At 49.1% G+C, this 18,020-nt stretch overlaps 1 protein-coding gene across 1 annotated transcript in view; it reads left to right on the top strand.

The window, feature by feature from the left end:
• Positions 1-18,020, top strand: part of LOC141099680 (uncharacterized) — a 94,769-nt gene that overhangs the window by 25,889 nt on the left and 50,860 nt on the right. The window lies entirely within an intron of this gene.

Genomic DNA, 18,020 nt, shown 5'->3' with positions numbered 1-18,020 from the left:
AAGTGATGTCATGAAATAATGATGTAATGACTCTCCCACACAGAAAAGCCTGTATAAGAATGATAATGTGAATACAGGACAACCTGCAAGAGTTAGTAATAAATATAGTTACCATACAATGGCATCCATGTTAATAGTAAAAAGGGCCTGCACCTGACACCTAAGTAGCTATTGACAGCACCATGCAGAGAATGCTATGCATATGTAGAGACACAAAAGACCTGGTAGACAAAAAATGAGTTAATAAGTAGAGTTGAGCGACTTTTGGTTTGTTAGGGTCGAGTTTCATTTTGTGAAACCCGACTTTTCCAAAAGTCGGGTCAAGCAAGATCGGCCGACTATAGGGAAAAATCGGGGTCGTCCTGAAACACGAAACCCAATGTAAGTCAATGGGGAATAAAAGTCGGCAGTGAGAGGAGGACAGGAAACACACCTACAGTGCCCATTTGAATGCCAAAAGCATCAATTCTTCTTACTTAAGCTTGTCAACCTTAATTATCTTCATAATACAAGTTACGCACTGAAAAATGGGGGTTATTTGGCTAAAGTTGTGGGGGGTAGGGCTGGCTCCAGGTTTTCATGTGCCCTGGGCGAAAGAGTGCCCCTTTAACACATACCACAACTCATCATGCTCCGATACGGCAGAGAAATAGCGGTATAGTACAATGAAAAATACCTCACTTTTTACATCTCATGACAAGGCCCATCTATTTCTCCATACAGAATCATTGGTCCCATATAATGTTTGAAACAGTATATGATGAGCTCCACATAATGCTACAGTATATGTTGGTCCCCATGGATGAAGCTCCACTGTCTTATGGGCCCAAATAATGCTCCAAACATAATGGGCCCCATTTCTAATGCTCTAGTGTATAATGGGCCCTGTAAATGCTGCTCCAGTGTCTGATGTCCACCTTTGGAATGTTCCAGTGTATGGTGGGCCCCATCTATCATTCTCCAGCGTATAGTGCTCCCCAAAAATTGCTGTCCCAACATTGAAAACAATGAAATAAGTCTCCTCGCTAGGGAATCCCTGTACTAGTCTGGACTCCTCCTCATCCCCATCTTCCATCTCACTGCACAGTGTTTCAACCTTGCAAGTGCTGTGATCCTGAGCAAGCAGGGGGGGCCCACTCGTTGGCGACAGCACTGGCACAGGGCCCCTGATAGTACGGTGGTGTGTCTGATGGTGGGTGGGCCGAACCTGCACTTTCATCTGCAGCTTCCTCTTTTTCACCATGTAAGATGGAACTGTATATGGGAAGGGTAATCTGAGTTTCATCAGGGTCAGATTCAGGCCGTGGAGCGTGCGAGGGGAATGTAGTGGTCTGGGTCAATGTACCAGCAGATTCATCGAGCAATGGCTGGGCATCAGTGCACTTGTGTCGCCCCCAGGAGTACGGTCGCCACAGTGGCATTACCTTCCTCCTAGGGATTGTGATGTCATGCTTGGGAGCAACGAAGGATCTCTCTAGCAGGTTAACTGATTGGGCGGCATAATTCCCACGAGTCATGACCCTCCAACCAGCGTTCATGAAGGCAAAGTGTTTGTTTTACGTGGGCAGTATGGTTGCAAAGCTGAACCTTAAAGGAATGTCCAGAAGGGCACCACCAGGAGTGGAGCCTACGGTTAAATTCGACTCCACCTGGGAAACCTCAACCATGCCAGCTACAGAACAGATGCACACATTGCAAGCTTAATTCCGTTAACGAACGAGACTCCGTCATGCCCCGCGGTCCGAGTCCGGCTTACTAGAGGGACACGTGAGGCTCTGGCACATGAGATTGGCCAATAACTGGTGTGTCATGCCCTTACATGTCCGTGGCTGCATGTGCGCTACACTGAAAAGGCCAGCGTTTGTCGCTTACAGGTGCAGATAACCCGCTGAACAACGTTAGTGATGGGGATCTGTGATTACAATTATTACCCGCGAACGATGATTTCCCAGTAAGTGCAGGTCAACCGCAGTTCCGGAATTAGGCCTAACCGTCATTCCTGAAAAAATGAAAAACTTACGTGTGCAAACCACAGGTGCTGTAGCTTGCTTAACAGCTCGCCAGCCGTTCTCACACCCAGTATGGATTACACGTGATTGCACAAAGGTGAGAAAGGGTACCGTATCCCCAGATAACATGTATGGATAGCATAGTGTACACATTCAAAATATATGTCTATACATCAGGAGGCAGGCTCAGATGGTGTTAGGCCCAGTATGGCTTTCACGTGATTGCACAAAGGTGAGAAAGGGTACCGTATCCCCGGATAACATGTATGGATAGCGTACACATTCAAAATATACACTCACTGGCCACTTTATTAGGTACACCTGTCCAACTGTGTGTTAAGACTTAATTTCTAATCAGCCAATCACATGGCGGCAACTCAGTGCATTTAGGCATGTAGACATGGTCAAGACAATCTCCTGCAGTTCAAACCGAGCATCAGTATGGGGAAGAAAGGTGATTTGAGTGCCTTTGAACGTGGCATGATTGTTGGTGCCAGAAGGGCTGGTCTGAGTATTTCAGAAACTGCTGATCTACTGGGATTTTCACGCACAACCATCTCTAGGGTTTACAGAGAATGGTCCGAAAAACAAAAAAAATCCAGTGAGCGGCAGTTCTGTGGCCGGAAATGCCTTGTTGATGCCAGAGGTCAGAGGAGAATGGGCATACTGGTTCGAGCTGATAGAAAGGCAACAGTGACTCAAATTGCCACCCGTTACAACCAAGGTAGGCAGAAGAGCATCTCTGAACGCACAGTGCGTCGAACTTTGAGGCAGATGGGCTACAGCAGCAGAAGACCACACTGGGTACCACTCCTCTCAGCTAAGAACAGGCATCTGATGGCTACTTTCAGCAGGATAATGCGCCATGTCATAAAGCTCGAATCATCTCAGATTGGTTTCTTGAACATGACAATGAGTTCACTGTACTCAAATGGCCTCCTCAGTCACCAGATCTCAATCCAATAGAGCATCTTTGGGATGTGGTGGAACGGGAGATTCGCATCAGGGATGTGCAGCCGACAAATCTGCGCCGTGTGATGCCATCATGTCAATATGGTCCAAAATCTCTGAGGAATGCTTCCAGCACCTTGTTGAATCTCTGCCACGAAGAATTGAGGCAGTTCTGAAGGCAAAAGGGGGTCCAACCCGTTACTAGCATGGTGTACCTAATAAAGTGGCCAGTGAGTGTATGTCTATACATCAGGAGGCAGGCTCAGACGGTGTTAGGCCCAGTATGGCTTGCACGTGATTGCACAAAGGTGAGAAAGGGTACCGTATCCCCGGATAACATGTATGGATAGCGTACACATTCAAAATATATGTCTATACATCAGGAGGCAGGCTCAGACGGTGTTAGGCCCAGTATGGCTTGCACGTGATTGCACAAAGGTGAGAAAGGGTACCGTATCCCCAGATAACATGTATGGATAGCGTACACATTCAAAATATATGTCTATACATCAGGAGGCAGGCTCAGACGGTGTCAGGCACAGTATGGATTTGACGGCCCAGACTACACAGCGGAGGAGCAGGGAGAGGTAAAGATTGCAAATGCTGGGGCCCTGCCCAAGCAAGGGGGGCCCACTCGTGGGCGTCGGTACTGGCACTGGGCCCCTCATAGTATGGCGGTGTGTCTGACGGCGGGTGTGCACCACCACCGTCAGAGACACTTGATTGCACTATGAGGGACCCTGTGCCAGTGCCCGCGCCCAAGAGTCGGCCTACCCACCTGTCCAGGGCAACGGCACTCGCACGGTGTCGTGCGCTAGTTGGTGACCACGGCCATGGGGGGGGAGGCAGCACAGTTAGGGAGTTTTTGAAAGTGGCATATGTTGATGTTGGACATTCAGCTGATGCAAAAGGCGAAATAGGTCAAGTCCCAGGAAGAGGTGGACCAAAGCAAGCCATTTTTCTGTCACCCTATGTGTCATCAGGGGAAGGTGGGACAAAATCCTTGGAAACCCATGCATGGTTCATTTTAATGAAGGTTAGATCATCCACATTTTGGGTTGACAGACGGGTCCTTTTTTCTGTCAGGATTGATCCAGCTGCACTGAAGACTCTTTCCGATAGCACACTTGCAGCTGGGCAAGCGAGCTCCTGTAAGGAATATTGTGCCAATTCAGGCCAGGTGTCCAGTTTAGCGGCCCAATAGTCAAAGGGGAATGACCTGTGTGGGAGAACATCGATATGGGAGGAAAAGTAGTTTGTAACCATAGTTGACAACTGCTGTCTCCTGTCACTTTCCATCGATGCAGTATTACCAGTTGTGTGAGTGCTACTTGAAAAATCAGTCCACAACATTGTCATGAAACCCCTGTCTCCAACGCCACTTCTGCTGTGTGCACCACGAACACCTCTGCCAAGCTGCCCCCGGCCCGTACGGCTCGTGTGAGAACCATCACCGCTGCTGTGTGCTGGGAATGCCTCAAGCAACCGATTTACCAGAGTTGCTTGTTTATTAGCCAATATTAGGTCAAGGTTCTCGTGTGGCATGATGTTTTGTAATTTGCCTTTATAGCGTGGATCCAGGATGCTGGCCAACCAGTAGTCGTCATCCTTCATCATTTTGGCAATGCGGGGGTCCCTTTTTAGGATCTGCAAGGCATAATCTGACATGTGGGCCAATGTTCCCGGTGTCAATGATGCACTGCGAGTGCTGGTTGGAGGAGCACTTTCTGGCAAATCCACATCCCTCCAGTCACGCACAAACCCTGTACCAGACCTTGCCACGCCAACATTTTCACTTGCCCCACGAGATGCATCCTTCTCCCCTAAGTAATCATCCCCATCATCCTCCTCCTCCTCTTCTTCCTCCACCTCGTCCAGGAGAGGTCCCTGAGCAGACAATGGCTGAATGTCATCAAGGATTCCCTCCTCGTCAACATTGGCTGCAGACGCCTGCTCCTTAAGGTGCGTCAAAGTTTGCATGAGCAGACGCATAAGTGGGATGCTCATGCTTAGGATGGCGTCGTCTGCGCTTACCAGCCGTGTGCATTCCTCAAAACACTGAAGGACTTTACAGAGGTCTTTCAGCTTCGACCACTGCACACCTGTCAACTCCATGTCTGCTCTCAAAGTGCCTGGCCGTGTATCCTCCCACAAATGCATTATGGCCTGCCTCTGCTCGCACAGACGCTCAACCATGTGCAGGGTGGAGTTCCACCTTGTTGCAATGTCAATAATGAGGCGGTGGTTGGGAAGGTGGAGCAATCGCTGCAGCTTCTGCATACGAATGGAGTGTACAGGCGACCGGCGGATGTGCGCGCACAGTCTTTGCACGTTCTGGAGCAGGGCTGTTAACTCCGGATAATTTTTGAGGAAGCACTGCACCACCAGGTTCAAGGTGTGAGCCAAGCAAGGTATGTGGCTAAGTTTTGAAAGGGCTATGGCTGCCACAAAATTACGGCCGTTATCACTAACTACCTTGCCTGCCTCAAGATGTACACTGCCCAGCCATGACTCAGTTTGTCTCTTCAAGTACTCGGCCAGCACCTCGGCGGTGTGTCTGTCGCCCAAACACATCATCTGCAACACAGCCTGCTGATGCTTTCCACTAGCTGCTCGATAGGGGGACACCTCGTGTGCAACAGTGGCAGCTGCAGATGGAGTGCTCGTACGACTGCGCTCTGTGGACGAGCTTTCACTTCAGGAGGAGGAGGAGGGTCGAACGCCTACAGCCAACTGTTTCCTATACCGTGGGCTAGGCAGCACTGTCCCACCACCGCTGTCCCCTGTGGACCCTGCATCCACCACATTAACCCAGTGCGCAGTGATGGACACGTAACGGCCCTGGCCATGCCGACTGGACCATGCATCAGTTGTGAGGTGCACCTTTCCACTCACTGACTGCTTGAGTGCATGGACAATGCGGTCTTTCACATGATGGTGGAGGGCTGGGATGGCTTTGCGAGAGAAGAAGTGGCGACTGGGTAGGTCATAGCGTGGTACTGCATAGGCCATGAGTTCGCGAAAAGCAACGCTTTTCACCAACCGATAGGGCATCATCTCAAACGAGATTAGTTTGGCAATGTGGGCGTTCAAACCCAGTGTACGCGGATGAGAGACTGAGTACTTTTTTGACCTACTAATAGTGTCTGGGAGGGTGAGCTGGACTTGAGAGCTGCATATGGTGGAAGTAGCGGTGGACAGGGCGGACTGAGAGAGGATTGATGATGGTGATGGAGTTGGTGTTCTTTCTGATGGCCTAGAATCAGTCTTTCGTTGATATAACAGTGGGATTCCCTGACTGCTGTGGCCTTGCAACGACACCTCAACATTTGCTGCTGTGCTAACCGGTGGGCTTACAGTGGGGGAAACAATGTAGCGTTGCTGACTACCTTCTTTGTGATCAGTTGCACATGTGGCACTTGAGGTTTGGTGTTGTGTCCACGCTTGCAAGTGCATGGTGGTTAAATGTCTAAGCATGCAACTGGTATTCAAATTTTTCAGATTTTTCCCTCGGCTAAAGGTCTTTGCGCACTTCTTACAGATAACCTTGGCCTGATCATGAGGATTTTGTTCAAAAAAGTGCCACACTGCACTCTTCCTACTTTGGCAGACATTTTGCGGCCTAGCACGCTGTGATCTTTTGACCCTCTGGACAAGCTGTCCAGCAACTCTTTTGATTTTTGGAACCTGTCTTTGGAGTGCTCCGGGCCTGCCAGATAACAGCTGTGGCGATGTCGATGTCTGCTGTGGATGCTCCTCATCTGAGCTATTGGAAGCAGCACCCTCTTCCCCCAATGGATGCCAATCTGGGTCAACAACTGGGTCATCCATCACCTCCTCTTCTATGTCATGTGCACCTTCCTCTGTGTCACCGTGTATGGTGGTATAGTGTGCGGGAAGGGGCACCTGAGTCTCATCAGGGTCAGAATCTGGCTCTGTACACTGCGAGGACAATGTAGTGCTCTGAGTGAATGTACCAGCAGAATCATCTATCAGCGGCTGTGCATCAGTGCACTCCATGTCAGATTCATCTTGGCCTGGGTAATTCACCATTTCACTTGATAATCCAGGCATGGTATGTGAAAACAGCTCCATGGAGTAATCAGTAGTATGGCCTGCGTCATCCTTCAATCTTGGTTGGGGTGAAGGACACAAGGAAAGGTGTGGTTCATGAACATGAGCCTCCAATGACGACTCAGTGCTTTTACTTTTTACAACTTCAGAAGAGGAGGCGATAGAGCTGGAGGCTGAGTCAGCAATGTAAGACAAAACTTTTTCCTGAAGCTCTGGCTTTAAAAGCGGTTTGCCAACTCCTAGAAAACTAAGCCTTCGAGGCCTTGTGGAGCCAGACGATGACGCAGGCTCAACACCTCCTGCATTCGGTCCTATTTGGATCTTGCCACTACCATCAGATCCACCACCAACACCATCATTACCAGCTGCCAACCCCTGCCTAATTCCACGACCTCTTCCACCAGCCTTCCTCATTTTTTGTAGAAATGTAGACAAAATCCAACAAACTATATAGTAATGTAAAACAAGGTACAAGGTGTCTATAGGACAGGGGAGATTTTCAATTTCTGCACACACTTGTGGACACTGGACACTTATGGATTGTGTGAGGCCCACTGAATATCAGAGCGCTATGTCACAGGCTCGATGGCACAGATGTGAAAAAAGTGACTACAGGATAAGGGAGATTTTGAATTTCTGCACACACTAGTGGACACTGGACACTTTTGGATTGTGTGAGGCCCACTGAATATCAGAGCACTATGTCACAGGCTCGATGGCACAGGTGTGAAAAAAGTGACTACAGGATAAGGGAGATTTTGAATTTCTGCACACACTAGTGGACACTGGACACTTTTGGATTGTGTGAGGCCCACTGAATATCAGAGCACTATGTCACAGGCTCGATGGCACAGGTGTGAAAAAAGTGACTACAGGATCACAGAGATTTTGAATTTCTGCACACACTAGTGGACACTGGACACTTATGGATTGTGTGAGGCCCACTGAATATTAGAGCGCTATGTCACAGGCTCGTTGGCACAGGTGTGAATAAAGTGACTACAGGATAAGGGAGATTTTGAATTTCTGCACACACTAGTGGACACTGGACACTTTTGGATTGTGTGAGGTCCACTGAATATCAGAGCACTATGTCACAGGCTCGATGGCACAGGTGTGAAAAAAGTCACTACAGGATAAGGGAGATTTTGAATTTCTGCACACACTAGTGGACACTGGACACTTTTGGATTGTGTGAGGCCCACTGAATATCAGAGCACTATGTCACAGGCTCGATGGCACAGGTGTGAAAAAAGTGACTACAGGATCACAGAGATTTTGAATTTCTGCACACACTAGTGGATACTGGACACTTATGGATTGTGTGAGGCCCACTGAATATTAGAGCGCTATGTCACAGGCTCGATGGCACAGGTGTGAAAAAAGTGACTACAGGATCACAGAGATTTTGAATTTCTGCACACACTAGTGGACACTGGACACTCATGGATTGTGTGAGGCCCACTGAATATTAGAGCGCTATGTCACAGGCTTGATGGCACAGGTGTGAAAAAAGTGACTACAGGATCACAGAGATTTTGAATTTCTGCACACACTGGACACTGGACACTTATGGATTGTGTGAGGCCCACTGATTATTAGAGCGCTGTCACAGGCTCGATGGCACAGGTGTGAAAAAAGTGACTACAGGATCACAGACATTTTTAATTTCTGCACACACTAGTGGACACTGGACACTTATGGATTGTGTGAGGCCCACTGAATATTAGAGCGCTATGTCACAGGCTCGATGGCACAGGTGTGAAAAAAGTGACTACAGTATCACAGAGATTTTGAATTTCTGCACACACTAGTGGACACTGGACACTTATGGATTGTATGAGGCCCACTGAATATTAGAGCGCTGTCACAGGCTCGATGGCACAGGTGTGAAAAAAGTGACTACAGGATCACAGACATTTTGAATTTCTGCACACACTAGTGGACACTGGACACTTATGGATTGTGTGAGGCCCACTGAATATTAGAGCGCTATGTCACAGGCTCGATGGCACAGGTGTGAAAAAAGTGACTACAGGATCACAGACATTTTGAATTTCTGCACACACTAGTGGACACTGGACACTTTTGGATTGTGTGAGGCCCACTGAATATCAGAGCGCTATGTCACAGGGGACAGCGGCGGTGGGACAGTGCTGCCTAGCCCACGGTATAGGCAACAGTTGGCTGTAGGCATTCAACCCTCCACCACCTCCTCTTTCAGAAGCGAAAGCTCGTTGACAGTCGCATGAGCACTCCATCCGCAGCTGCCAGTGTTGCACACGAGGTGTCCCACTGTCGAACAGCTAGTGGTAAGCGTCAGCAGACTGTTTTAAAGATGATGTCTTTGGGCGACAACAGACACACCGCGGAGGTACTTGCCGACTACTTGCTGAGTCATGGCTGGGCATGGACATCTTGAGCCAGGCAAGGTAGTCCGTAATAATGGACGTAATTTTGTGGCGGCCATAGCCCTGGCAAAACTCAGACATACCTTGCTTGGCTCACACCTTGAACCTGGTGGTGCAGTGCTTCATAAATAATTATCCGGAGTTACCAGCCCTGCTCTATAACGTGCGAAGACTGTGCTCGCACATCCGTCGCTCGCCTGTAGACTCCAGTCGTATGCAGAGGCTGCAGCGATCGCTCCACTTCCCCAAGCACGGCCTAATCATAGACGTTGCAACAAGGTGGAACTCCACCATGCACGTGGTTGAGAGGCTGTGCGAACAGAGGCAGGCTGTAATGCATTTGTGGGAGGATACACGGGCAGGCAGTTTGAGGGCAGACATCGAGTTGTCTGGTGTGCAGTGGTCAAAGCTGAAAGACCTCTGTAAAGTACTTCAGTGTTTTGAGGAATGCACATGGCTGGTAAGAGGAGGGAAACCTTGATGACAGTCAGGCATTGTCTGCTCAGGGAACTGTCCTGGATGAGGTGGAGGAGGAAGAGGAGGAGGATGAGGGGGATGATTATTTTGGGGAGGAGGATGCTTCTCAGGGGGCAAGAGAAAATGTTGGCTTGCCAAGGTCAGGTACAGGGTTTGTGCGTGACCGGAGGGATGTGGATTTGGCAGAAAGTGCTCCTCCACCCACCACTGGCAGTGCATCATTGACACCTGGAACACTGGCCCACATGTGTGATTATCTCTTGCGGATCCTAAAAAGGGAGCCCCGCATTGCCAAAATTATGAAGGATGATGACTACTGGTTGGCCAGCATCCTCAATCCACGCTATAAAGGCAAATTACAGAACATCATGCCACAGGAGAACCTAGAGCTAATATTGGCGAACAAACAAGCAACTCTGCTAAACCGTTTGCATTCCCAGCACACAGCAGCGGTACAGGTTCTACCACGAGCCATACTGGGAAACATGGAAGAGGTGTTCGTGGTGCACACAGCCGAAGTGGCTTTGGAGACAGGGGTTTCATGACCATGTTGTAGACTGATTTCTCGAGTAACGCTCACATGACTGGTAATACAGAATCGATTGCAACAGACAGGAGACAGCAGTTGTCAACTATGGTTCAAAATTACTTCTCCCCTATCGATGTTCTCCCTCACAGTTCATTCCCCTTTGACTACTGGGCCTGTAAACTGGACACCTGGCCTGAATTGGCACAATATGCCTCACAGGAGCTCGCTTGCCCTGCTGGTAGTGTGCTATCAGAAAGAGTCTTCAGTGCTGCTGGATCAATCCTGACAGAAAGAAGGACCCGGCTGTTGACCCAAAATGTAGAACTCACCTTCATTAAAATTAACCATGCCTGGGTTTCAAAAGATTTTGTACCACCTTCCCCTGATGACACATAGGTTGCCAGCAATATGTCTCGCTTTGTCCTCCTCTTCCTCCGACTTCTCCAATTCCTCCATTTGCAGCTACTGAACGTCCAGCCTACACCTCAACATATGCCAGTTTTTCTACCTCCCTAACTGGGCTGTAACCCCCCCCCCACAACTTTAGCCAAATAACCCCCAGTTTTCAATGCGTTACTATTATTATAAAGTAAATTAAGGTTGACAAGCTTAAGTAATAAGAATTGATGTTGTTGCCATTGAAATGGGCACCGTAGGTGTGTTTCCTGTCCTCCACTCACTGCCGACTTTTATTCCCCATTGACTTGCATTGGGGTCGGGTTTCGGTCGGAACTCCAACTTCGGCCGATTTCGTTCGACTCGACTTTTCGTAAAGTCGGGTGGTCCGAAACCCGACTCGACCCTCCCGGAAGCAAAGTCACTCATCTCTACCTCCTGGTACTGTCCCAGCAGCGTTTCTACTTGAAGGATTTGGGTCGGGGTAAGGCCAGAGAGTTCGGCTCCCTTTCTTTCCAGGATGGCTCGCCCCTTTTCTTCGGTCGATGACCCGGTGGACTGAAGAGACTGGATAGACACCGCCCAATGGTCCCCTGCCTGCACTTTTAGTGGAACGCAGGAGTTGGTAGCACTTCTTCCGAAGGCCTCACTAGCTTCGCCATTTCAGCCCGAGGCTTCAGGACGATATTGTGGTTATCTAGATTGACGCATCGCACCAGGATGGTCCCCCTCTGCACAGTGGCCAGGGTGCGGGCCACCAGAACTCCAGGGGGCAGGCGCTCCAAGAAGCACGGCTCCACCTGCATCTTCATTCCCTCCAAAGGCACCGGGGCCGAACAGGTAAGGCCTCTACGGTCTGCCCAGGTGGCAGCACAAGTGGAGGAGCTGCCGGCGTAATCACCTTCCCCAGTACCTCACCCTCCTGGCAGTCCTGGAGGACTCACGCCCCCCCGCACCAACTGCTGGAAGACCCGTCGTTGGGGCATGCAGGAGCCCCACTGGTTCAAAGTCTCTTGCGTGGGCTTGTTGAGGAGTAGATTGCCGAACTCCCGCAGTATGTTCATACCCAGGGTGACCAGATGTTTGTTGTTTGTGTCTCCCTGGGTCAGGATCACTCCCCGATGGCCGAGGGATTTGCCACATAGCGAAATCTGCATTCAGACTACACCAACGACAGGAACCTGTAGCTGGTTGGCGGCTACTAATTTTATCACAGACCTCCACTGAGGTCTCACGGCCTCGGGAAAATGCTGTAAAAGATAAGTCTCTGGCATGGTCGTTACTTGCGACCCAGTATCTATTAGGCATTGTACTGCACGGCCTTCGACCTCTGCCCATACCTCTGGACACTTCGCGATCAGATCATCGGGACTTCCACCACCCCATGTCATGGTTTTTGGCTCCGAGCGGCATCCCCCCAGCTCAGAGCCCTCTAGTTTAATGGCTGCCGGGGTGGGTATCTCCCATGCCGTGGACACTCCCGGGCGAAGTGGCCGAGTACTCCGCATTCATAACACTCCCATGGTCGTGATGGTCAACCGCCCCTGGGATTGCGGGGCCCCCAGGGCCCCGGGCCAGCAGACCGGTCACTGGTGGCCTCGGCCCTTCTGTTCACCTCGGCTAGCTCTCCCCTGATGCTCTTCAGCTCCTGCTTCATTTCTTCCACCCACTGGGGTTCTCCAATGGTGTTCACGGAGACCTCCGTGAACGTGGCTTGGAGAAAGCCATACTCGGATTTACCTGGACTTGTTCTCAGAATGCCTGCTTAGTCAGAGGGTCTCGTAATCAGGTCACTAACAGGTCGCGAAGGGTGATGTCGATGGGTCCCACGCCCATGCTGTCCTTCCGCTCGATGGTGGTGTATAATTCCTTAACTGAGTCCTGCATGTGTCCAACCTATATCATTCATCTTTGCAGCATATATAATGGTATTTAACTATTTCCAGCAACTTCACTGAGTCCTGCATATGTCCAACCTATATCATTCATCTTTGCAGCATATATAATGGAATATAGTTATTTCAACTTACCCTGCTTGTCCCCTTATGCTATTGAGGTCAAGTAACTTTACAAAGTGGTGTATGATCCATTTAGGCCTGGACAATTGTTCATCTGCTAAATACATTTATTGTGTCCTGCTGTCTTAACTTAGTTTGATTGATTGCTAACGAGTAAGGAGAGGAAAAAAAAAGGAAGATCTTAGAACTGGCCTTCTATAAATTCAGAGCTAGCCTGGGAAAGGCATTTATGCAGGGGGGCATTTATGTACATGTAATCGAAGTACATGTATCAAAGTACGCTGCCAGTTATAACATGGCAGTTAGACAGGGCAGGAGACAGGTAAGACAAATAAATCTATTCCCTGTACATTTGGACTACCACAAATATATACATGTATTTGTATAAAACTTATATCCTGGCTGTTGCATTCACTCACACCCACTGCCCTTGCATTAACTCTCTATAATTCAAACATATTGGCCCCTCACTCCTTTCCTCTCCTCTGTATAGCACTCACGCTCTTTTCACATTGCTAAACCTGCACTGATCCCTTCACTCGCACCATCCAACACAAGAGACGCTCTCACAAATCACTTAGCCATCTGCCCACTCTTTCTATCCTCCTTCTTCTAGTTGCAGGAGACACAAAGCTAGGAGGGATAGATAATACTAGAGAAGAGAGAGAGAGGATTCCAAAAGATATAAATAAACTGGAGCAGTGGGCAGCAACTAACAGAATGGTTTTTAACAGGGAAAAATGCAAAGTACTACATCTGGGCAATAAAAATGAAAAAAGCATATACAGAATGGGAGGAATAGGGCTAAGCAACAGCACATGTGAAAAAGACTTGGGTATACTAATAGATCACAGACTGAATATGAGTCAACAGTGCGATGCAGCAGCAAAAAAGGCAAATGCAATTCTAGGATGTATTAGCAGAAGCATACAGTCTAGATCACGTGAAGTCATTATTGGCCTCTACTCCTCTTTGGTCAGACCTCATCTGGAATACTGTGTCCAGTTTTGGGTGCCACATTTTAAAAAAGACATCAACAAACTGGAGCAAGTTCAGAAAAGAGCGACCAGAATGGTGACCGGTCTGCAAACCCTGTCTTATGAGGAAAGGTTGCAGGATTTGGGAATGTTTAGCTTGCAGAAGAGAAGACTGAGAGGAGACTTAATAGCTGTCTACAAATATCTAAAGGGCTGTCACATTGTAGAAGGATTATCTTTATTCTCATTTGCACAAGGAAAGACTAGAAGCAATGGGATGAAACTGAATGGGAGGAGACACAGATTAAATATTAGAAAAAACTTTTTGACAGTTAGAGTGATCAATGAGTGGAACAGACTGCCATGAGAAGTGGTGACTTCTCCTTCAATGGAAGTCTTCAAACAGAGGCTGGACAGACATCTGTCTGGGATGATTTAGCAAATCCTGCTGTGAGCAGGGGGTTGGACCAGATGGCCCAGGAGGTCCCTTCCAACTCTACGATTCTATGATTCTATGATCTCTCCCAACCCTGGCCCCCCATGTCATAGTAAGTCAAACCCCCCAACTGCTACACTTAGAAACCCCTCTAATCTTATTAATATTGCCTGCATGCCTTCTATCTCTTTTAATTGTGCCCTTTGGAATTCTCGCTCAGTGTGTAATAAACTCTCCTTCATCCATGACCTCTTCCTTTCCGATTCTCTTAACCTTCTGGCTCTTACTGAAACCTGGATCCAGCAGTCAGACACCAGCGCTGCTGCTGCTCTTTCATATGGTGGACTACACTTCTCTCATACCCCAAGATCGGACAACAGAGCAGGTGGAGGCGTTGATTTGCTCCTATCACCCAAATGTACCTTTCAGGTTATCCCTCAAGTACCCTCACTTGTCTTCCCTTCTTTTGAGGTCCATGCTGTCAGACTCTACGTCCCCTTCTCCATGCAAGTGGTGGTGGTGTATCGTCCTCCGGGCCCCTCCCGTCAGTTTATGGATCACTGCCACCTGGCTTCCACACTATGTCTCCTGTGACATCCCCACCCTCATCATGGGACACTTCAACATTCCCATTGCCCTTCCCCTCTCAACATCTGCTTCTCACTTTTTATCTCTAACCTCCTCTTTAGGCCTCTCGCAGCTTACTAACTACCCCACGCATGAAGATGGAAACTTCCTCGACTTGGTCTTCTCCCGGCTTTGCTCAGTGAATGATTTCACAAACTCCCCTCTCCCGCTCTCTGACCACAACCTTCTATTATTCTCTATCAAGAACTGCCATCCCGCCCAGGTCACCCCCACTTTCCACACTTAGTAACATACAGGCCATTAACACCCAGAAACTTAGGAAGAACTTGCAGTCATCATTGGCCCCTATCTCCTCCCTCTCGTGTCCTGATCTCAGGAGACTCCTCAGTCGATAGTTTCGGTCAATGGTACACCCTTGCAGGAGACCGTTACCTAGGTCACCGAAGAGATCGAGCTGCAGATCGGACCCCTGCACCGAGAGAAGATCACCTTCCATATCTTGTCAACTATGTGTCACACGCTTCTTCTAGGTCTCCCTTGGCTACGGACTCATGAGCCTACCCTGGACTAGCGTTCGGGCGAGATACTCCGCTGGAGCCCGCTCTGTCAGGAGAAGTGCCTGTTGCCCGTCCATCCGATGAATCCTGCCTGTCCGTCCTCTGCATCTACAGGTTTGCCATCGGCTTACTGGTCCTTTGCAGACGTCTTTGACAAAAAGGAGGCCGAGACTGCCTCTCCATCAGCCATACGATTGTCCGATTGACCTCATTCCTGGTTCTACCCCACCCAGGGGTAGAATATATCCACTTTCCCCTGCTGAAACCCAAGCCATGTCTGAGTATATCCAGGAGAACCTTGCCAGAGGTTTCATCCGTAAGTACTCCTCACCCTCAGGAGCGGTGTTTTTCTTTGTCAAAAAGAAGGATGGCTCCCTCCGTCCTTGCATAGACTACCGATGGCTGAACGATATCATGGTCAAGAACAAGTACCCATTGCCATTGATCCCGGAGCTCTTTGACCGGCTTAGAGGAGCTCGCATTTTCACCATACTGGATCTTCGTGGAGCTTACAACTTGATCCGCATTCGTTCTGGTGACAAGTGGAAGACCGCCTTTAACACCCGAGACGGCCAATATGAGTACTTGGTCATGCCCTTCGGCCTCTGCAATGCCCCAGCGGTATTCCAGGAGTTCGTGAATGACGTCTTCCGGGATATGCTGTACTCCTGTGTGGTAGTCTATTTGGACGACATCCTCGTGTTTTCTCCAGATCTCTCTGTTCACAAAAGAACATGCGTCAAGTCCTCCAGCACCTGAGGGAGAACCGCCTTTACTCCAAGCTCGAGAAATGTGCCTTTGAACAGACGTCCTTGCTATTCTAGGGGTATATTATCTCTGACTCTGGTCTACGCATGGATCCGGCAAAGGTGTCCGCCGTTCTCGACTGGGCACGGCCCCATGGGGTGAAGACAATCCAATGCTTCATTGGTTTTGAGAACTACTACCAACAGTTCATTCCCCATTTCTTCTCGTTGGTTCGCCCCATCTAATCCCTTATCCGCAAGGGAACTAACCCAAATTCTTGGCCCCCTGAGGCTGAAGATGCTTTCCAGTCCGTGAAACAAGCCTTCACCTCTGCTCCGGCGCTTCATTGTCCAGAGGTTAGTAAACCTTTCACTCTCGAGGTGGACGCATCCTCTACCGGGGCCGGCGCAGTGCTTCTGCAGAAATCTTCTTCTGGACGTTTAGTCACCTGTGGCTTCTCTTCTAAAGTATTCTCCCCAACTGAGCATAACTACTCCATTGGCGACAAAGAGCTATTGGCCATTAAATTGGCCTTGGATGAATGGAGATACTTACTGGAAGGTGACATACATCCGTTCAAGATCTTCACGGATCATAAGAACCTGGTGTACATCCAGTCCGCTCAGAGGCTCAACCCTTGACAAGCCAGGTGGTCCTTGTTCTTCGTGCGCTTTGACTTTGAGCTACATTTTCGACCCGGCGATAAAACGTTAGAGCGGATGCGTTATCAAGATCTTTCCTGTCATCTGATATTGAAGAGGAACCTTCTCATATCATTGACCCGTCCAAGGTAATTACCATGGCTCCTATCAAGTTAACCACATTACCTCCGGGAAGAACCTTTGTGGCTGAGAGCAACCGAAAACGTGTGTTAAACTGGGGACATTCATCTAAGATTGCCAGCCACGTTGGTGTCAAAAATACTTTTTCCCTTATCTCTCGCTACTATTGGTGGCCTTCCCTTTCCCAGAATGTTAAAGACTTTGTGGCATCTTGCCCATCCTGCGCTCAGAAAGATACCCAGACAACCACCCTCTGGTCTTCTGCTCCCGCTTCCTATACCGTCGGCTCCATGGCAGCACATAGCCATGGATTTCATTACGATTTGCCTTGTTTCTCCGGTTGTACAGTGATCCTAGTGGTTGTAGAACGATTCTCGAAGATGGCCCATTTCATTCCTCTTCCCGGTCTACCCTCTGCTTCTGACTTGGCGAAGATCTTCATTTTCCACATCTTCAGAATTCACGGCTTCCCTCTGCACATCATGTCGGACAGAGGTGTCCAGTTCACCTTCCGGTTCTGAAGAGCTCTATGCGGGCTCATGAAAGTGTCATTGGATTTCTCTTCCGCCTATCACCCCCAAGCCAATGGGCAGGTGGAACATACCATCCAAATCCTTACATCCTATCTCCGGCACTTTTCAAATGCCCATCAGAATGACTGGGTCAGTCTACTTCCTTGGGCTGAGTTCGCCTACAATAACCACTCCAGTGAACCGTCCACCAAGTCTCCTTTCTTCGTCTTTGGACAGCATCCCAGTGTGCCTCTACAGGTGCTTCCTGTCTTGGGGTACCTGCTGCCGACTCTCTGTCCGTGGAGTTCTCCAGGGTATGGCAGGAGACCAAAACCGCTCTAGAGAAAGCGCAGGACAGAATGAAACTACACGCTAACAAGAGGCGCCTGGTTGCTCCTACGTATCTCCCTGGTGACAAGGTGTAGCTTTCCTCCAGATACATCCGCCTTAAAGTACCATCTTACAAATTGGGTCCCCGCTACATTGGTCCTTTTGAGGTCATCAGGTGTATTAATGATGTTGCATACAAGCTAAAGTTACCCCCTTCGCTCCGTAT

Source organism: Dendrobates tinctorius, unplaced genomic scaffold (genome assembly GCF_039654945.1).
Source record: "Dendrobates tinctorius isolate UK_male_01 unplaced genomic scaffold, ASM3965494v1 ptg000101l, whole genome shotgun sequence".
Lineage (NCBI taxonomy): Eukaryota > Metazoa > Chordata > Amphibia > Anura > Dendrobatidae > Dendrobates > Dendrobates tinctorius.
This window is presented reverse-complemented; position numbering and strand designations above follow the sequence as displayed.